The 21,058-nt window shown below is 37.7% G+C and overlaps 1 protein-coding gene across 5 annotated transcripts in view; it reads left to right on the forward strand.

Annotated features, from left to right (window-relative positions):
* The window catches only part of SRBD1 (S1 RNA binding domain 1), a 134,682-nt gene that overhangs the window by 45,894 nt on the left and 67,730 nt on the right, over nucleotides 1–21,058 (forward strand). The window lies entirely within an intron of this gene.

The raw sequence follows: 21,058 nt of genomic DNA on the forward strand, positions 1-21,058 counted from the left end.
AATGTTCAGCAGAGAACTACTAAAACTGCACTGTGAGCAGGGTATTTTATTTTGAGGGTGTGTTTGACTTGGTAGTAGAAATCTTTAAAACACTATTTTTATGACTTAACAGCTGGTCAGTGTTTCCAATGCAATCTCCTTTCTTAAGAGCTTTCTATGATGACAATAAAAATTACTCTGGCCTAAAATCTCTTGTTCAAGGCTACTTCCAAAGCTCAGAAATGAAGAAGTATTTAATAGATTTAAAGAAAAATGGATGACTAGATCTTAAATTTGCTAGATTGCTACAGCGAAACAAAACTAGTTCAAGTATCTGGTATTTTTGAGGGGATGGGGTACTTAACAGGCTAAAAATAAGTTTTTTATTTCAGACTGAAATGATTTAGGTTATTGTTTAATGTGGTTACAACTTTTGAAGTTTTTCTGTGCCATTTGGTCAACACCATAAGGTTGTTATTGGTTTAATTTCAAAGAAAGCTTTCCAGGAAGATCTTATTTAGCAGAACGAACATAGCATAAGGCAATGATAGAACATGCCCACTTCTCCCAGAATCAGTGTTCTTATTCAGTCTGACATCCTTCTTTCCCTGAAGGGTCACCAAACCACCCTTCCTCGTGACAGCTGTTGACTTGCTCACATGATGTTTGGAGTATCAGTAGAGATACCAAAGGATGAAATTCTCAAGTCATTCTCTACACCTGAAAGGTTGTGTGCAGGTCTCTGCACTGTGCATGCCATCTTGTACTTCCTGGCAGGAGAAGGTGAGGACCCTTTCGTTAAGAGGCGTCTGAGTGGTGACCAACGTCTAGGGATGGCTCGAGGAATGCATGAAGCATGAGAAACTGGGTAGCTGGTGGAGGAAGCGATGCAGAAGGAACAAGGGTGCAGTTAGAATAAGGGGCAGGGTGCTTTCAAGGTACTTCCTCTAGACAAAGGCATTGAAGTACAGTCAATGGATGTATAGGAACTTTGTACAGCTTTCAGCTTGTGCCGGTTTTGGCTGGGACACAGTTAATTTTCTTTCTAGGGGCTGCTATAGTATTATGTCTTGGATTCAGTATGAGAAGAATGTTGATAACACACTGATGTTTTCAGTTGTTGCCAAAGTAGTGTTGAGACTAAGTCAAGGACTTTTCAGCTTCTCCTGCCCAGCCGGCAAGAAGGCTGGAGGGGCACAAGAAGTTGGGAGGGGACACAGCCAGGGCAGCTGACCCAAACTGGCCAAAGGGGTATTCCATACCATGTGACATCATGCCCACTATATAAACTGGGGGGAGTTGGCCTGGGGGGGATTGCTGCTCAGGAACTAACTGGGCATCGGTTGATGAGTGGTGAGCAATTGCATTGTGCATCACTTGTTCTGTATATTCCAATCCTTTTTATTATTATTGTAATTTTATTATTGTCATTATTATTATTACTAGTTTCTTCCTTTCTACTGTCAAACTGTTATTATCTCAACCCATGAGTTTCACCTTTTTCCTTCCAATTCTCTCCCCCGTCCCACTGGGCGGGAGGAGTGAGCGAGCAGCTGCGTGGTGCTTAGTTGCTGGCTGGAGTTAAACCATGACAGAGCTCATTTGAGCTGCGCGTTCCTTGACTTTTCAACGCAGCAGGATATGTTAAGAGAACAGTTCCATTTCCTGTTCCCTCCCCATATAATTTGTGAGCGTGAATGGATGGTGTGCAGTCCAAGCTTAAAACTGAGGTTTGGACTTCAGCTGAAAGATGTGACCTCATGACATACTACCACTTCTTACAGTGAGCATTGGAGACAGACTCTCAACAGCTGCATCTATGACTCTTTTCCCAATACCACTTTTTTTTTTTTTTTTTTTTTTTTTTTTTTTTTTTTTTTTTTAGCTGGAGTGAGCGGAAGTATGCTTTTTCCATGTAACTCCAGAGTATGTTTTCAAATGCTGTCTATTCATCATAAGGCTTAGAAGGTTAGGTTTTGGTCAGTTACTGTGAGACACCACACAAATAAAATTAGTCATGCTCCATATGCAGCTGGGATTGTGAAGGTTTAATAATGTGAGCCTTAAATGTTCCGAACTTGGTATTGATACTGATCTCAAAGAAACTAGAAAAGCTTAGGCTTTCAGGTAATCTGCTGCAGCACTATTTTAAGGTCTTCCGAAATTAGCATGTATGGTTCGGTTTTAGGTGAACTACAGTTCTGTAGTTTTAGGTTTCTTTTTTTTCTTTTTAAGTAGCGGCATGCATGGTCATCTCCATTTCTCTCATAGTGGAAATGGAATGTAATCAGATTTGAATGTTAACCCGCTCAAACAGAAGCCAAGGGAGGTTAGATAGTGACTAAGCTGAATGATGGTGTACCTTTGTGGTTTTGATTTGCAGACTGCTGAAAATTTGCTGGTGGCAGTGTAGAAGTCACTCCAGAGACTATAAGCCTCCTGACAATGGGTTGGTTTCTTCCGTGTCCTTTGTGAACCCCTTGGAAGAAACCTGTGAACCACAGGTTGAAAACCACTGGGTTTGGACAAAGCAAAAAGTAGAAAGACCCAGAAACTTCATATTTAAAATAGGTGAAATTGCACACGGGAAATCCTCCCTCTCATTACTATTTGCAGAACTTTGATTATGGAAGTTTGCAGTGTGGTGGTTCTTACACATGTCTGTACACTTTACACTGCTAGCCTTTACCTGAGATGAAATAGCACGGCTCCACACTAGTGTGGTATCGCTATGCTAACAAAATCTTTAATACTGAGAAGTGGATGTAAATTAAAACCATCAAAATGTTAATTTATGTTTTGTGTCAATACTGTCTTTCTAAAGTAAGCGATGCTTGTGGTGTTTGGGATATTACTCTATTATCCTCTTCACACTTAAGAGACATCAGAAATATATGTTTGTGTGGTTTAAGTGACTTTATCATGAAATAGCTGTGACAATTGGTAAATTTTCACTAGTAAAGATTGGGAAAATTCATTTAGGCTCCTCACTATGTAAAAAAGCTCCAGCAGGAATTACTTGTGGAATCCTGTCAGGAGTTAATTTAAGTGGAAGCATCCAGATATAGTGTGATTAATACTGAGAGCATCCAGATAAGTAATATAAATACAAGATATATCCTCTGATTTGTAAGGTACTGAGTGTTTTTTGCATAGTCTGACCTGGTTGTATATTTGGATAGTGGGTTTTTTCTTCAAGCAGACATTCTGTAGGAACCCAATGGAGAAATAAGCATTTTTCCATTTGTGTGAGGTTGCCAGTAATATGTTTTTAATGAAGTTGAGATTCTGCCAAACTTTATTGATCTGTGAAACCACATTTGGTGTTTTGCATTTCAGCTCTTACTGGGCTTCCTTTATTGTTGTGAGATATAATGTACAGATTTATTTATTTATTTTAACTTACTGTGCTATTATCATTGATACTGATAGCAGCAGCTTAGGTTAGGTGGTTAGATTACACTAGGCTGTCTAACGCTCTACATTAGATACCTCAATTTCAGTGGCTTTTAAGTGACAGAGAGTTACCTTTGGGATGAAATCCTTCATCCTAGATCTCTGTTAGAGACTGTGTATGTGCAGGTTGCATGTATTTCTGAATAATAATCAGAATTTTTTAAGGAAAAAAAAGGAGTGAGCATATGCACAAATGTTGTCATTAGTGGGGAGAAGTTTCTTTATTCTTTGAAGTATCAATACTGTTGAGATCTGGTAAAAATGAAAGTTTGTGGGCAGAATCAAAGTTTGGATAGAACTTTCCCTCTGAAAATATGTTCAGGTTTGTTTTGAGTAGTAAACCTCAGGAAACTGCCACTTGTACAGCTGCTAACAAATTCCCCCAGTACCAGGAGAATAACTATGACAAACCTTGATTTTTTGTTTGTTTGTTTGTTTTGTTTTGTTTGTTTAGACAAAATGGCTTGGATTTTAGGCAGATTTGAAAATTAAACATTAATGACTTCTAGGTGTCTGATAGCCTGAGAATCTTCCAGGGCTAAAAAGCAAATACATATCCGTCAGTAAAGTAAGGGCTCTTTTCCTCAGCCATTATATAAAATGGTCATTTCTACTCCTGATTTCAGGCTATCGGCTCTTAGAGGCTGTTGGCAGTGCAGGAGTGAGCACTATCCATATTGCATCTTCAGCTGGAGTAATTTAGTGTGATACTGAAACTGGAGGCTACGCTTGCCTGGACTCATTTAACTTTTCTTATCAACAAAGTGTATGGCAATCTTAAAAGCTTCATGAATGACGTTGAAAGAAGTCACAGCAACAGGAGATACTTCAGCATACTCCTGATGTTTTCAGGGCATGAGACGAAGAGAATATAGACGTGCTGTGTGTCTTAAAGGGTCTTTGAGCAGGTTATTTCAGCTTGAAAAGGGATTAGATTTAGGTGTCTGCAGTGTCAGACGGTTGTAACTGAAGGTGCCTGTAGAGGATAATTCCTTTCTGTAACTGGATCCCAGCAGTTCTGTCAATGATGAGTAAGTGGAGGGAAGGAGAAATGGTCCATTTATTGTGGTGGGTGGTACAGAGTCGAGAAAGAGTATGTCTGAATGGAGACATCAAAAAGAACAAGCTACGAGAAGCACCTTCTTCAGTACTAAGCCTTCCAAGCAGCAACAACTGGGAACAACGGGAAAGTGGAAGGGAAAGCGCAGAGGAGAGTGGTGCTGGTTTTCCTGTTCCTTTTCAATTTGGGGAGTTTTGTGTTGGTTTGGTGGCTTCACATATGGTTGTAAATGTAATCATGTCCATCTAGCAGTTCTGTACATTAGCTATTTTCCTTTCCTTCAAATGCCCAACACTTCTGAAAGCAAATTTGTTGCTCACATAGAAACGTTTTCACTTTATTCCTGTTTGCAACTGCAAGTAATATCACAGTTTCTAATTGTATCAGATTATGGCAATAACAAATACTATTCAAACAGCTCAGTTGTCTGTGGAGCTCTCTAAATAAAAAACCTTGGGGGGGAGGGGGTGGGGAGGAAGATGTCTGTCTATATGCAGTTATAGTTATTGCTAATATTAAATTGGCTTTTCACATAAAAATCCTGTCTCAAACCTAATTAATTCTTATATTTTGTTAAACATACTTGGCAGCTAAGGCAACATGCCTATTGCCTGTTCAGTTCTTTTATTGGGTTAAACTAGAACTAACATTTGGATAAAATACATCTTGACATTTGAATTTGACATAAATATTCCAGGGAAACAGTTTAGACATGCATCCTCCATGGATGATTCTCTTGTCAGTGTTATGATGTTGTACTGTAAATATACTTTGGAAGTGGGCTTTCAGTAAAATCAGTGATGCATTTATTACTTGTTCCTGGTCTATTTTTCCTCATAGTGTAAAATCACAGCTCAAAGTTACTGTGTCATTTTTTTTATTAAACTTATTTTCTAGAAGTTAGTCATTTTTAAGTAAATCAAACTGGATATTCCTGTGTTACTTCTCAGTGATCACCTCTCTGCTGAAGGAAATGTTAACTCTAATTCTGTGCTATAAGAGTAAATAGAAAGAGACATTGTCAATTTGAATGTTTTAAAATGAAATAACTTTGAAATTATGATATAGTATCCTTTTAATATATCCTGTTTCTTTAGTTAACAACAACAACAAAAACAACAACAAAAACGACTTGTAAAGGAATGCTTAAGGCTGTCCCGTTCTCTATTCCTCTTGTTTTCCCCTGCTCCTGTAGGCCCTGGCTGGCTCTGATGGCATCCTGCTGTCTCTTTTACCTGCATGTCCACAGCTGCTTGGTGCCTCCTTGGTTGTAGCTTTCTCCTTAGGGGAACTGCCTAATGACCTGTTGGTGTTTCTGGAGAAGACCACTCACTGGAAAGGCCGTGCTGCTGATCATTATTAGTGGAGCAGGTTAGGGGAAATTATTTTTCCTTTCACTGGCTTCTTTTTGCTAAAGTGGTTACAGTAGGTTGTAGGTTACTGGACTTCTGACATTAGCAGGAGTAACGTTTTCTGATTGAGACAGGATTTTGAATAAAGGGATTGTTCTGGCACTAAGTGAGAAGAAAAAACTGTTGGCATCTAATTCAGAGCAGATTATCTTCAGTTTTATGGTCCGTAGGGAATTTCTTCCAGGTTTTTATAAAGTGAAAGTACTGGTTTGTGTAAATAGGTTTTATTTAATATGCAATGCAGAAAGTGCAAAGTTGATTATTTTTTGGTAAACCTTAAATACCAGCATTATGAAGCCAAGCTAATCTGTGGTTAGTATTAGGTTGTGATAAACTAAAATTTCTAATTAGTACAGTGAACTTTGGGGGAGATGCTTTCTTTATGTAAATTGTCTTTGGGTCTGAAATACCAGGTTTTGCACTCAATATGAGTTGAAGATTTTGATGATTAAAACAGGTCTTTTGTCAAATTTTAATGGAATATGTATGGTTTAAGTTCATGTCTACTCCTTGTTTATAAAGCATTTGTAAGTTAGTTTCCATTGGATTTAATGACAAAAATATAAGTTTGGGGTTTCTTCTTTACTGTACCACAGCTGATATAATTAAATTGCATAAATCACATGGTGCTTGTAATGATGGTGATGTTGTGAGCCTTTATGAACTTCAGTTAAAACTTGGAGCTTGTGAAACATGTTTGTTCTGTTTCTCAGGGTTTGGTTAAATCCAAAACCAGGACATGACAGTTTGTGGTGTTAGTAATTTTAAAACTTTGTTTATATTTTGAAAGAAAGTGTTTTGACGTCTTTAACAGAATTCTGGACATACCTGTCTTTGGCTAACTTCAGAAAATAATTTTCAAATGTGTAGCTTAGAAGTATTTACATGGCCCTTTTTAGTGTGTGTGTGTGGGGGGGGAAGGAAAGTAGCAATTAGACCTTTACTATTAAAATGTACATCGATATTTCCTTAATATCATTTTGATATGAATTAGCTGAACTTTTATTTATCCTTAGACTTGGAAACCTATCCTTTCTGTGGCGGGAAATATTTAAGGGGTGTGCCTTGTTCTTTTGGAGGAGGAGGAGGTTGCTACCCCATCTCTGCAGTGGATGTAAGGAATGTTCTCAGCCTCATACCAACCTGACCAGTATAAGTCCCAGAATGGTCCAGTGCAGATGTCGTTGCATGCGACAATGTTGGTGTGCGAATGTGATCTTTGTGCTGCTCTGGCTCAGGGCTGCGAAGATGCTGATGGCAGCGATAGTATGGGCCTGTCTACCAGGGGCAGGCTGAGGACAAGGCTTGGCTCTGCCACCTTCTGCACTAGCCAGCAGAGCTGAGCAGGCGCCTGAGGACAGAAGATGCTCTGCCGTATTAAAGGGTGCTGCATATCCCACCCTGGCATATGTTCTCTATAATCCCCTGTAGGAGTTGTCTGCATCAGCTGGAGAGCCTCTGGGCTCTTTGCTGCTGCGCTGCGGTGGAGCCTGTATCAGACAAACTCGTGTTCTCATCTGGAGAATTACTGTTTTAGTATCATGTTGTCTCCTCTTCCATAGCCCTGATCTCCAAACTTCTGGGTTTCTTTAAAGTAACAGCTGTTAGTTATCAACTGCAAGAATAGTCTTAACAGTTTAACATCAGACACTTGGAATTAAGTGGGCCTACTCTGTTACTGCAGGAATCAACAGGGCACACGTTTCCATTCATTTCATTTCCGAACAGTTTCAGCTTTTCTTTTCACTTACAGCATTTGAGGAAGCTGGGATTGTTTGGTAAGTTTTCAGTACAGCACTGTTCGAAAACAGAGTGTTGACTTTTTGAATCTCCGTTTGTTTCTCAGACACTGTTCCAGGGCACATATATACTTTTCTGAAATGATACATGGTGCTAAATTTTTGAACTGCCATTAAAAAAAATCTCTCCACCTCAGTTTAGTATTATCAAAATATCAATTCTCAGCTACAGAGGATCCAAGTGTTCCTGTTAATATGTAGTAGGTTTTGGAGTCTCCATTCATGGAAATATTTGTAACCTGACTGGATACAGACCTGAGCAACTTGCTTTGGTTGACACTGCTTTGAGCAAGGGTGTTAGACCAGCCAGACTCCACAGGTGCCTTTCAGCTGCCCTGATAACCTGGCATTCAACAGTTTCCAAAAGCTGAAAGAATCATTCCAGTCATCACTCACTCTTCATTGCTGGCTTACCTTGCAGGATCCAGACATACAAACCTAATGACCCATCCAGAGAGGTAGGTGTGGAGTAGATGCCTGTTGCTGACATGGTAGGGTAACTGTAGACTCTCAGCATTTGCAGGTATAGCTTCTGATCGTCTGTGCTTTCTGTGTAATGCTCTCCAGAAGACTCTTCAGTCGAGTTCCAGTGTACCTTTCCTTCTTGCTGCCCAGGTATGAATTGGCAGGAAAGCTTTGAAATATTTTGCTCTCATTTTGAAGTAGCATGTGCAATGTGGAGAGAAAACAGAGCTTTGAATGTGGGGAGAAGGAGGAAATCAGTAGGTCATTCTAAGCTTTGGTTTTGGGTGGAAGCTGGGCTGTTGATGGATTATTACTTTTTTTTGCCTTCCAGGAAAAAAGTGAATATTAACTTCCAGGTGCAAACTTTGTCATCTGATAGAGAAAACAACATAGTTGTATTTGAAAAGGACGAGTCAACTGTTTTACTTTTGTTAGTGCCTTTCAAATTCTGTAACTGTGACCTGCAATTCCTCAAGTGTTTCTAAGATACTTTCCCATTATAGAATGGTGGGTCAAAAAGAATGTGGTTAAAAAGATGCATGTTCCAAGATTTTTTTCTGCAAAATATTTGTGGTTGGACTCATGAGTAATTAGACGTATAAATGTGTTAATGAACCTTTACAGTACTGTAAGATATTTTATTGCTAGAATTGCGGGTGATTGAGTAGCTAAGTACTGTGTAACATACTTATGACTAGAGAATCACTTTGAAAATTGTGGTGTAAAATGTAGGACATAAAATAATTTAGCTGCATTTTTATGATTTAGATGTAAGGACATCTCTTAAAAACCTAGAAAGCTATCTTATCTTACACTTTCATATTTGGATAACTAAAAAAAAAAAAGTCTATTTTATAGTTGGGGTTTTTTTCCGAGTCTAAAAGTAATTGGTTAGAAGTGAAGCATAAGAAATTTCAGTCCAGAAGAACAATTTTTTTAAGTGTTTGTAATTGGATGAAAAACGTGTTTTAAATGAAGTGGTCTTTCAGCATATGTTTATGCTAGGTCTAGTGATATTACTCATGGAAAGTCTCTAGTGTGGAACTGTCACAACCTGAGGGAACAAATTATTCCCTTTTAAGAGAAGGGGGAAAGCAAATATAACACTACCTAACTGAGTTTTTATTTTACTAATTCTAGATATTTATTTCTGTCAGTTTTTTCCCCCTTTTGGTTACAGCCTTACTAAATGAGTTTGGTTTTTGTAAAAACATGCAATTCATGCATCCATTTCAAGTTTGTGAGGATTTGGTCGTTATTTTTATTTGGGTTTTTTTCACTGAGATTCGTACATACTTCTGTTTGTAATACAAAATGACACGGTATCCACTGTTTTAAATGGTTAAAGTATAAACAATAACGTACCTAATGTTTAGCTCACTTTCATTTGGAGGTATATTTGATTCAGATTAGCATCTCTTACCGTAGATGCCCAACAGTTGCATATGATATCAGTGAAATAATAATATTTAAAACTATGATAAAGAGGAGCACCAGAGAAGACATGAAAGAACCCTAGAGGCCTAAAAAGAGAAAAATGTATATTAACAAAGCACTCAATCTATTTATGTTGCTCTACAGACATTTGAGTATGTCTGTTTACCTTTAAATCTGTGTCTGAGAAAAGTAACTGAGCTATTAAAATATGCTTGTTAAGGTAAAGCAAGCTTTATTTGATATATATATATATTTATTTTTTTATTTTTTTTAGTTTTGCATGAAAAATCTTACCTTTTTCTGAAGAATGAGTAACCTACTCTTTTTTTCTTAACTTTCTTGGGTTTTTTTTTTCTTGTCTGTTGCTGTAATCCTTTTTCTACTGTAATGCTACAGTTCCTTCATAGGGGATTAATAGATTTTGCTGGAAGCACTAAACCAGTACCTCAGTTTTACAGCCTTTTTTCCAATGAAAAAAAATAATTTCCTTGGTGGACAGAATGGAACACTTCTTGATAGTCATAAACTAGAGTATAGGAAAATGTCAAAGCAAACTCTTTTCCTGTATTAAAAATGAAATAAAACATAAAAACAAATGAGGACTTAAAAAATTAAGAGTGCTGCCATGATTCAGTCTGCAGAAATTATTTTTGAGAGATAGCAGCGTATAATTTTGATCAGGTCTGCATGAAGCACCGTTTATTGTATGCAACATTTGTCTCGAGTATGTTGAGCTGGAGAATAAACACAGGAGGCAAATGTATCTTCTGTGAACTAAAGCAGACAGCTTGCTTTTTATTAGGTGAATTCCGAATTAAAGTAAAGTAAGAAGAAACGACGTGGCTAGAAAGATGTGGTCACACTTTTCCTTAGTGTTTAATACCTCGAAGAAGTTTTCCTGCCAGCATTCATTTTGATTCCAGAATTCTTAATTTATTTTGAGTTTCTCTGTGTGGAAAACCTGGGTACTTCAGAGTTCAGTAAACTGTGCCAAGAAGTGTCTGTAGGTTAAAAATATTTAATATGATGTCTTTAGATACAGACTAGATGTTAAGAGGTATGGGGAGGGAACAGAGAGGAGCAGCGGTGGAGGATCTGTGATTTTCTTACACTGTGCAGAGAGTCTATCTGCATTGTATTGCTCAGCCCTAATAGAAGGGGTATAGTTGACTCCAGCCTTCTTTTGTGGATCTGTGCTGGGGTGAGGGTAGCTTGCTAAGGAGAGATGAAGTACTAAGATCAGTGATGCTGGGGGAAAAGCGGGGGGAGGTGGGGGGTGGGGGGGGGCAGTGTGTGTAACAGAATAAAGCCTGACTCAAGCCAAAGCTACAGGTCAGAATTTTGTGTGAATCAGGGCTGTGGAGGCTTCATGGCAGCACTGGCCAGGCTCCCTCCCAACTGCCCAGAGTGATTGTTAAAGAAAATGACAGTTGCTGGAGGTACTGTTCTCCTAGAGGCATTTTGCTCCATATGTTGTGGTCTTGTCCAGTTATGCTCCACTCTGGGGACAAAGTCTCCATGAGAGTTAACGTGACTCTAAGCTCCAGCCTTTGGTCTGGCTTAACTAACTGCATTTTAGCCACAACAGTTGCTGCATCTGTGGTGCCTGTTCTATCAGATAAAAATGATTCCTGAGAGCAATTATAGCAACTGAATAGCAATTTCTTGTAGTCTTTCTAGATAATTTCAAACTGACTGTTTGCATGTGACACTTCTTGATATAATTTTTATGTGACTAAATCTGAATGCTCCATAAAGTTCACTGCCAAATAAACTGGCTGAAAGGTCTGTATTCACTGGAGAACCTGATGGACTCTCCTTAATGGATCATCTGTGTCTTAAATGTCCTGTGTCCCACAGGAGAAAGGTCATGTAGGTAGGACATTGTGTGCAATAGGGAAGTGTTTTGGTTTGAAAATGAAACTTTAGGCAGACATCAGTTTCCCCAATTATAAACTGTTGGTGATAGCACCAAATGTAGATGGTACTAGCAAAGCCTAGGTATTTCTTTATAGGCAGGAATCTTTTTTTAAAAAAAAGTCTTTGGGAACAAACCCAAAACCTTAGTTCTTGGTACTTTATAGCGCTCCGACTTGAATAACTCTACATGAGCACAAATTGCTGCGTTCCAGGGTTGTATCCTTTGCCTCTGCTGTTTCTAAAAGCAGCCAGGATGGGTCTTGCCTCTTGCAAGATCCTGTGTGGCTGGAGGTGGGCTGGATGAAACACCAGCTTTCCCCATGTGCTACCACTGCAGGCGTTTCTGCTTCACTGAACTGAGAAGGAGCTGCTGGCCGGGACAGCGTTGGTGCAGGCCTTCTGGTCTGGAACTGGCAGCTTCCTTTGGTCTGCTGCGTTTCATGGTGTTGAGTTGGGCTTGTTGGCTTCACCAAGCTCTTGAGAACTGAGAGGGGCAGGGGCTAAATAAGGCTGCTCGTTGAGCTCTTCAGTGTGGAACGGTTTTGCTAGGCTTCTTGGGGAGCAGCATCATCTTTTTGGACTGTGCCATGGTTTTAATGTATGCATCCAGGCAATTTCATTTCAAGAGTCTCTATAAATATATGAAATGTGAGTGTTTTATATCACCTAGTGTTTCTTTTTGAAGCGTGACTGCCAAAATCAGTTATGTGTCTTTGTGTCCCTGTGCCCCCCTCCCAGTGGGTAAAAAGAAGTTAGGTAAAAACTTGTCAGTATTTGGCTGTATTTTTTAGTGTTGTATATACAGTTTGTTCCCCTGAGGTCACTGGGATAATTCAGTTGTGTAAAACGGAGTGAGTTCTGGCAGGATTGGTCTTGAAATTATAAAGTGTATTCATAAGGAGCATACCCATTTTCATGCCTATTATATTTTTAGAAGTAGATTCTAGGGTTTTCACTTCCTGTGTCAATCCTGAAGCCTTTTTTACTTTACTGTCTTTTTTGTAGTTGGTTATAGATAGGTAACTTTTTAACATATTTGCATACATCTAATTATCATTAATTCTGCTTAGAATTACTTTAATGCTGTCATATTGTAATCACATAAAATGTGCGCTTTTTTCTTTTTTAACTTGCCCTCTTATATTAAGGTAATATTGTATTCTATAATGTTATACATACTGCTGCAATTTCTCTTCATTGCATTGCTGCAAGGGGGAGAAGAGCAGTAGCTAAATTTTCTCTCAAGTTCCTACTGTACTACAGTGTTTAAAGTAAAAATAAATTACTTAACCATCCAACTAAAAAGCAGTTAACTTGGAAGTAGATTTTGTACCTGGAGTTCAGATTTCAAAGCTCTCTGCAAGAGCAGAAAGGAGCTTCAACTCCAGCTGCTTTATGAGCAATGACAGGACCTGTTGTTTGAAACTGTCAATGAAAGTGGTGGGGGCAGTCACAGGTGACTGTCACCTTCAGTCTTGAGACATGCCACCCTAGGTCTTTCACTTTTCACTGCAGACATGGGACATGTATTTCTTCTGGGGATGAATCTGCAGCACCAGTTTTGTTCTGATAACAGCATCTGGCACTAGATTGATTTAACAGGCTATGAGGTTTGCTCTTTTCAGATATGCACTTGTACGGCAGCTTCTGTGCAGCTCTGACATGGCCACACGCTACTGTTGGTTTTTCTGCCTTCTAGCACCATGTGTGAAGCTAAAGCTCTTTGACACCTGCCATTTGGACCCTTTTCTTACTGAAAAATGTCATCGTTTTCAGACAAGATGAAGAAGGATATCTGATCGTTTTTCCCTTTGCAGGGATGTGCTGAGGGCATGGTTCATACACAGATGAATAAAGGATTCCAGGCTGTAGCTATACAGTTAGTTTTATTAGTTTAGTATGGTAAGTAGTTTTTGATTTAGGGGTTCATAGAGTTATATCTAATACAGAAGAAATTAAAGCTAATTAAACAGATGGTAACTCATTGCTATATCTTGCAATAATTCTCAAACCTATTTCATTCTGCTGCAAGTAGCAATTGTCTTACTGTTTTAATGGCAGGAAATTTCACACCAGTTTTGGGAAGGGGAATGATGGTAGTTGAGAAATATAAATCAGAAAATGTTGAACTCTTCTAATTCTGTAATCAGCGGATATGTTTTCTGGATTCATCCAAACCTGGAAGTTAGTAGAACTGGGCTGCATTTTCCAAAGTAGTAAGTTTTTTTAAAGGAGAAGCTTTTAAACCCTGTGCCACAATTGCTTCCCCCATATTCTTGAAACCTATCTTGTGCTAACAAATAGGCAATCAGGTTGCATGGCACAGAACACAATTGTCCTTATGTTTGAAATATCCTTTTATTATGTTTGATTACAGGCAAAATGCTCTTAGAATGTAAAATCAACACGCAACCCTCTTTTACACTCCAAAGCAGTGAAATTCAAAAATGTTGGGCTTTGTTAGCCCTAATATTTCCCAGCTTGCAGGGAGGTGGGTAATACTTGAAGACAACTATTTCAATAATTGCATTTTTAAATATACTTACTAATTCTTCTGAGATTTGGATGCAGGTCTTTTTAGTTAAACTGGCTTTGATTTCTTGTATTCCTTTTAATTTGTTGTAAAACAGACATTGAGGATTTGTTGCGTTTTATCTGATGTTGAATGACTATAATTTGGTATTTCAAACCATTAAATTTTGCTTTTGCATATTGTTCTGAATCTGAAAGTGCATACTTCAATTCTGTAATGAAGTTTAGTTCTGTATAACCATACTGGAAAAATGGAAAATCAAATATTGTTCTATGACTTAATGTTATTTTAAGATAAGTCACTTTTAATGATTTGAAACAATGATACAAACTGTGATTGGATTATCTTGCTGAACACTGATAGAAAACAAGCCTAATTTTTTTTCTCTTCAGTAAGTTCTAAAGACCTATGCTGTCTACCAGGAAAGCCATCAGCTTAACTGGCACTAAATATAATTTGTGTCTGAACAGGACAGAAGTAATCCCTAATGCAAGGATGGTTGCTGTCCTAGTTTTAGCTGGGGTTAAACCATGACAGTTGCCTTGAAATTCGGTCATTTTAGAAGCTGCTTTATAAGGTGTTTGTTTATTGTCCCTGCTGTAGGGTCAGCAAGCTGTTGCAAAAGTAGGGTTTGTGACTGAAAGACATACTGTTCTGTGTTGTAATTAGCTGTGTGACAGAGTTCCTGGTTGAAATAGCTTAAGAATTTTTACTTTAAAAAGTTGATTGAGTTGGTCAGGACAAAATTGCTTTCTTTGCATGGTGTAATTTCCGGTAAACTTTGTGAAATACCAAGCAAACTCATTCATATGTGGGTAGAAACATTTACAGACTTTTTTTGTTGTGAATTCAAAACACTAGTTGTAAGTAGAATTTCACCTAATATTTTCTATGGAAACTTTCTGAACATGACTGAGCAACAATGCAGGGTTTGTATCACTGCTTATCATTTGATGTGCTGTCTGAAGACGCTTTGTGGGCTTAATTTCTTGTGTGCTTGGGATCTCCTGAGCAGAAACTCTTCTTTAAAACTTGTCATCCGTACACCCGTCCCCATCCTCCCCCCATCTAATTGAATGGCTTCACTATGAGCTTTTCTATAGTATTTTTGCAAAAGCAGACTAACACCTCTTGTCTAATGTGACTGATTTTGAAAGGTGGACTTCCATATAAGCAAAACTTGTGTGGTATGTAGTGACTAAAAGTTTCAAATGAAGCAGTGTAAATATGATGAGAATTCCTTTCCAATCTAACAGTATATTTTGTCATTGTAAGACATATTTAATACTGGAATATCTCCTCAGTTCTGTATATTGTTAAAATTTAAAGCGAAATTTTTTTTAAAGGCACAGATGAATTGTATGGATTTTGGCTGGATTCTGTTGAATGATGATTGCTTTTTAGTATAATCTATTTTCTTGACCCTAACATCTTCCTTTACCATACCACTAGCTTATTGGAGTGGGGGAAAGGCCAGATTTTGAGTTTAATCTCATCTGTCAGAATGAAGAGGCTTTTAAAAATCTTTTTGGGGCTTTTTATTCTTTGAATATTTTATTGAGTATATACCAGAACCTTTTTATCTTGCGCTTCCATGACATATGTTCCTCATAAGAATAAAAAGTAATGGCTTAGCTGTGTCAGAGCCAGGGCCTGTCAAGCCTGGTATCCTATTGTTCCTGTGGCAAAGTGCGTGTGGCTGAATAAATCGCAGTGCCTCGCTCAGCCTGTGCTGGACTGCAGTCTCCAGTCGGCTGTATTCATCACCTCCCTGGCAGAAGGAACTGTGCTGTGCACAGTGTGTAGGGGCTGGATCTCACATACCCAAACATGAGATCCTGGGAACTGCAGGTAACTCTGCCCATGATGGCAAGAAACCTGTAGCTTGCAATTTGTAATGATGAGGAGTTGGAGGGGCTGTCAAATTTGCTTCTGCCATGGGCGGTGTCCTGCTTGACAGGAGAGGAAAGATGGAGACATGAGTCACAATGCCAATGAAGGGATTGTTGCTGTTTCATACGAAGAGCTGCTTGGAATTCCCCTAGGTGGTGTTCATTAGTCGCCAAAAATGGGTATGTAGGGAGATGTATAAGAAGAGATGCAGGCATCCTATTTCTCTAGTACTTTTGTAGCTGTTGACCGTTTTTTGGTTTCAGGCTGTTCTGGAGCTAGTTGTGACTTCTGTATTTTCAGTAAGTCCCAGTGGATTTCTCATTCATGAAATAGCCCAACTTCTTTTAAGCCTGTACTTAATTAAGTCTTCACTGCTCCTCTTCAGTCTATCAACATACTTAAAGTTTGTAACATTCCAATTGAGCTTCTAAATGTAACATTCTTCTCTAGCAAATATTTTTGTTGTTTTATTTTTCTGTCTTGGGTAATTCTTAAGCCAATTATTTTGGTAAGTAACACTGAATAATCCTTTGACACTTCTGTATTTCTGCCCTTTGTGGGAGCCTTCTAGCTTTTGTTGCTGCAAGCTTATGAAGAATATATTCATCAGTTAATATGTAAAAAGTTGGGTTAGAGGAGTTAACCACAATTACTAAATCTTGATTGGGAAGGGAGTTATTTTTTGGCAGATCATCATTTTATGACCAAATATGGAAATCTGGGCCCATTTTGAAGTTGGCATACCCTTTGCTTTTAGAGTGACCATCATTTTCTTCCAAGTATTAACACTGGTCTCTTCTTTGTACTGGTATTATTTCTTAAAAATGTTATTTTTAAAGGCTTCAAGTTGTAAATCAGTGTTTTGGAGGTTTTAGGAACAGTAAGTTATGTAAAGTTGGACAAAGTTACTTTTTCTTTCTCTGTAGGTTATTAATCCAGTGTTGCGTTTGATTGTGGGAAAATTAATTCAATGTAATGAAATAGTCTGAAATGTTGTTAAGGTTCATGAAAATGTCAGGAAGCTGCATCCATCTTTAACCCTAGAAGCCTCTAGCCTGGTATATCTTTTTCGTTATAAATACATTAGATTTTTGCACATAGTTTTGAAAAGATTTTCAGTGAAAACTTACTGCCCATGAACCTTGTAAGTTTTAAAAAATGTGCCATTACATGCATGTACATGAAATTGTAATATAGTTAAACAGCTGTTGGCAACTCTGGTTTGTTACATGTAATCTTTATCATTATGCTTTTATGTAGGTATGTAAGAGCTTTGAATGTAAAAAAAAACTGTAAGTATTCTTAAATTTTTATTTTTACCTTTTACAAGAAAGGCTTTTTTCCTGTAAAAATTAAGAGATTGAAAATCTGAATGTTTTGGACAGCTCTTCAAATGAGCTTTTCGTACCAAATATATAATGCTTATTTAAGCTGAGTAAGAAAACTTGCTCTAGTAAAAGTTAAAAGGTTCCTTAAAGTATTTAGAATACAGCAGGCATGGTTTGTGGCATAAAGCTGAGGGCCCACCAGGTGGTGCTAGTGGAATATATTTAATGTTGGTTTAACAGTAAAACGTGTCTTAACAAATGTGAACGAGATGGGTGCAGTACGCGAAAACTTACTTTCTATGCAACAAGCCTGTTTGTACAATTAAAAAGAGTAAACTGAAATATCGTGTAGTGGCTTTATGGTTTGGGCACTTATAAGTTTTAAAAGTTGGATATAGATGCTGAGGAAAAAAACTTATCTGTAGGATGGCTAATGTAGGAAGCAGACAGGATGGAGGCATAGTCCCAGATTCTTTACCTGCTTTTTTGTTAATTCAGAGAGCAGTTTATGAAACTTGTCCATTCGTGTCCTATAGGCATATCGTTTTATGACCACTTGCTTATTTACCTACTACATTTTGACTTTAAATAGGAAAATATCTTTTTAATAATGGTTTAACTGTTAAGATTTTCATCAGTGCAAGAATCTCTCCTCTTAAGGAATGTACAGAAATAAGGTTCTCATTTTATGAGGGGGTGAGGGAGTCTAGTTTTCTGTTTTAATGCATTATGTGGCTTAAAAAGTCAAAGTAGAAACAAATTCTAGTTCTGAAGATCTACAGATTATTAGATACAGTTTTTACCAACCCTTATAAGGGCTTTCTTTTGACTCTCTTGAAAATTGTATCCTTTAAAAAAAGAGGGGAGGGAGACATTAGAGAACAGTGTAGACTGCAGTAGTTTGGAGTAAATGCCTATTGCCTACTGATTTGAGCAGGTTTGGTTTTGTCTTAATATGCCCTGACATAAAATACATATATTCTTTGAAAGCAGGATGTAGACCATTTTACGACATTAAATTAGCTTAAATTATCCTATATAGCATCCCCCTTTTAAAGAGAATTATTAGAATTTGGAAAACAAACAAATAAACAAAATGTCTGTGAACCAAAGTGGCTGTCTCCTGTCTAGTCAAAAAGCAAAATCCGGAACTGCAATCAAAAAATCCCGAAACCTATTTCGCTTGTAATCTTTAGTATTGTGACTGAGCTATATGTTTTAGCATCGTATGTGCCAGTGTCACATTAGTAACCACCTCACTGTAGCTAAAAACAAACTAAATAAAACCACATGACAGCCACTAATAGGTTTGTAAAAGTTTGGTTGACTATGGTTGAAGGAACCAGAGGATAGTTTCTTTGAAGTTTGTGGCCCTATGCGATTACTCTGGGTAACAAATTTATTTAATGTCTGGCAGTATGGGGTTCTGTGTGAGCGGAAATTGTTCCCCTCCCCCCCTTTCTAAGTCTGCTACACCAAATACTTCATAGAATAACTGTATGCATGTACAAAAACATCTCAGAGTGGATGTCAAATATCTAGTGTATGCTGCTTCTGAAAGTGCTTTTTATATCTTGTTTTCCTGCTTGAGATAATTTTTTTTTACTTGCCTTGCCTCCCTCCTTTTCCTCCTCCTCCTCTCCCCTAGTGTATAAATGTTCTTGCACTTGAGGAAAGGAAATGTGCTTTTTTCAAATGTTTCTTTCTCCCATCCTGAGTTTCATTTTATTTACTCATTTTAGCAAGGAGTTTTTGTACTACCTACCTTAAAATTTGGCACAATTCGCTTACTACCATAGAATGATAGTATTATTGCAATCCTCTTCTGAAAATTGTCAGTGTAGCATTAAGGAGACTCAATAAAATGTCAAGTGTGTTAAAATTCCCATCGAGGTCACTTTGTTTTTTCACTGCATAAAATACTGGGAGAGATCAAGCAATAGCTCTGTGCAGTAATACAGTTTATAGTACAGCACTGTAAAAATGTGTGCAAAACACTGATTTATTTATTTAATCTAAGTGTAATATCAATGTGTTAAATTTAGAAATTGCATGAGAGGTAACTTTTTGGACCTGTTCGAATATCAAGATGGAAGAACAATTAGTGAAGAGCTATTGGAAATATGTGCTAATGTGTGTGGTTTTTTGGAAGCAATATCCAAAAAGGGAGCACTTGCCAAGATGCTACCTTTATGAGGTGTGAACATGTTAAGAAATACTTTCTGCTGCATTGTTCTTTAAACTACCCATTCATCAAAAAATGATTTTGATGAGGCTTCTGTCAACATCGTTTCTCAGCAGTTAGGTTTTTGTGATATGACCATATTCCTGAAATCTGTTATGGGACTGTTTTCTGAATGTCATTTATAGTGAAGGAATGCCTGTAATACTGAAGCTTTTTAAAAGATCATGTAAATAGTTTCATTTTCACTTGCCCCATTCAGCTGGTCTGAGCAATTTTTTGCTCTGTTAAATCAGTTGTTTGAGTGGATCTGGAGTTATGCTAAAACAAGAGAACAGGATTTTATTTTCTGTATTTATTGGAAGATCCAGTCTGTCTGTAATATTGAAATGTTCTTTTGAGTTTTGAGCAACCATAAAATCTGACTTGTGTGTACAGCAGTCTACCAAATTCCAGTTTTGATGGGGGGTAGAACAGTAAGAAACGCTTACCTTCTATATCTGCATTTTACACTATTTACTGCTCACACGCGTGGAACATTGAATGGGAATGTGTTTTATCTGTGAGCTATTCTCCAGCTTTTTCTAAAAGGAGGGGCTTCTAGGTATCAGTTTCTTTATTTAAAAATTTGACCTACTAAATGTTCTTAAAAATTTATAGTCTAATTTTAAAATGATGTAAAGCAAAGTTATGATTTTCATTGAAAGGTCTGGTTCCTGAGGATTGTGGTTTCCCTTGTTATGGCGAAGATAAGTTTATTCCAAGAGTGGAATAGTAAAAGTAAAAATAGTGCTGAAACTGATAGTGTTCCTCTCCAGTGCAGGAGCTGTACGATACCTTAATTATCAAGCTGAAATTCAAGTTCTGTTGAAGTTATCTGAAGAAATATGCTGTTGATTCAATGGTGTCAAAATTTCACAGCTAAAAACAAATTTACACTGTGAATACCTGACTGCTGTTTTCTCTTGAGTGGAACTAGAGCACTCAAGGGTTTTTTAATTGTGTTGTGATTTGAAATGGTGAGTTTATCATCATTACTGAATGAGTTTGAGGTGTGTGGTAGATACATGAACTGTAGTTTAAGTTATTGAAGACATACAGTCAGTGTTTTACTTTGGGGATGGCAGTGAGAGCAGGGAGAAGACAGTATTAAATGCCGCTGAGAAGCAAGCTGCAGCTCTGTGGCTCAGTCTGTATCAAGTTGGGTTTTTTCTGAGTATTTTAGGCAGCTAGCTTTAGACAATGAATGTGCACACTCCTGAGTTGGATTCATGTAATAGTTTAACTGATGTTATACTTTAGAATGTATGTGGTTTTGATGAAATTGTCAGGCAGGTTTTTGTTTTGTTTATGGAAGCTGCTTTGCCTATTTACTTCTGGTAACACTTGTTTCTCATGTTTGTTTTAAGATACTACAGAGGCTGATACCGTGCACAGGGTGTATTTATAATAGGGCCAGAATTGAAAAAGAATGGATGTTGCAGCTCGGGGGGGTGTTTGCCTTAAATGGAGATCTTTTCCTTTGTCTGTACTGTCTTAATTCTGTTGATTCCAAATATTTTTAAAACATCAGGCTTTAAAAATAAAATATCCA

This window comes from Accipiter gentilis, chromosome 30 (genome assembly GCF_929443795.1).
Source record: "Accipiter gentilis chromosome 30, bAccGen1.1, whole genome shotgun sequence".
NCBI lineage: Eukaryota > Metazoa > Chordata > Aves > Accipitriformes > Accipitridae > Astur > Astur gentilis.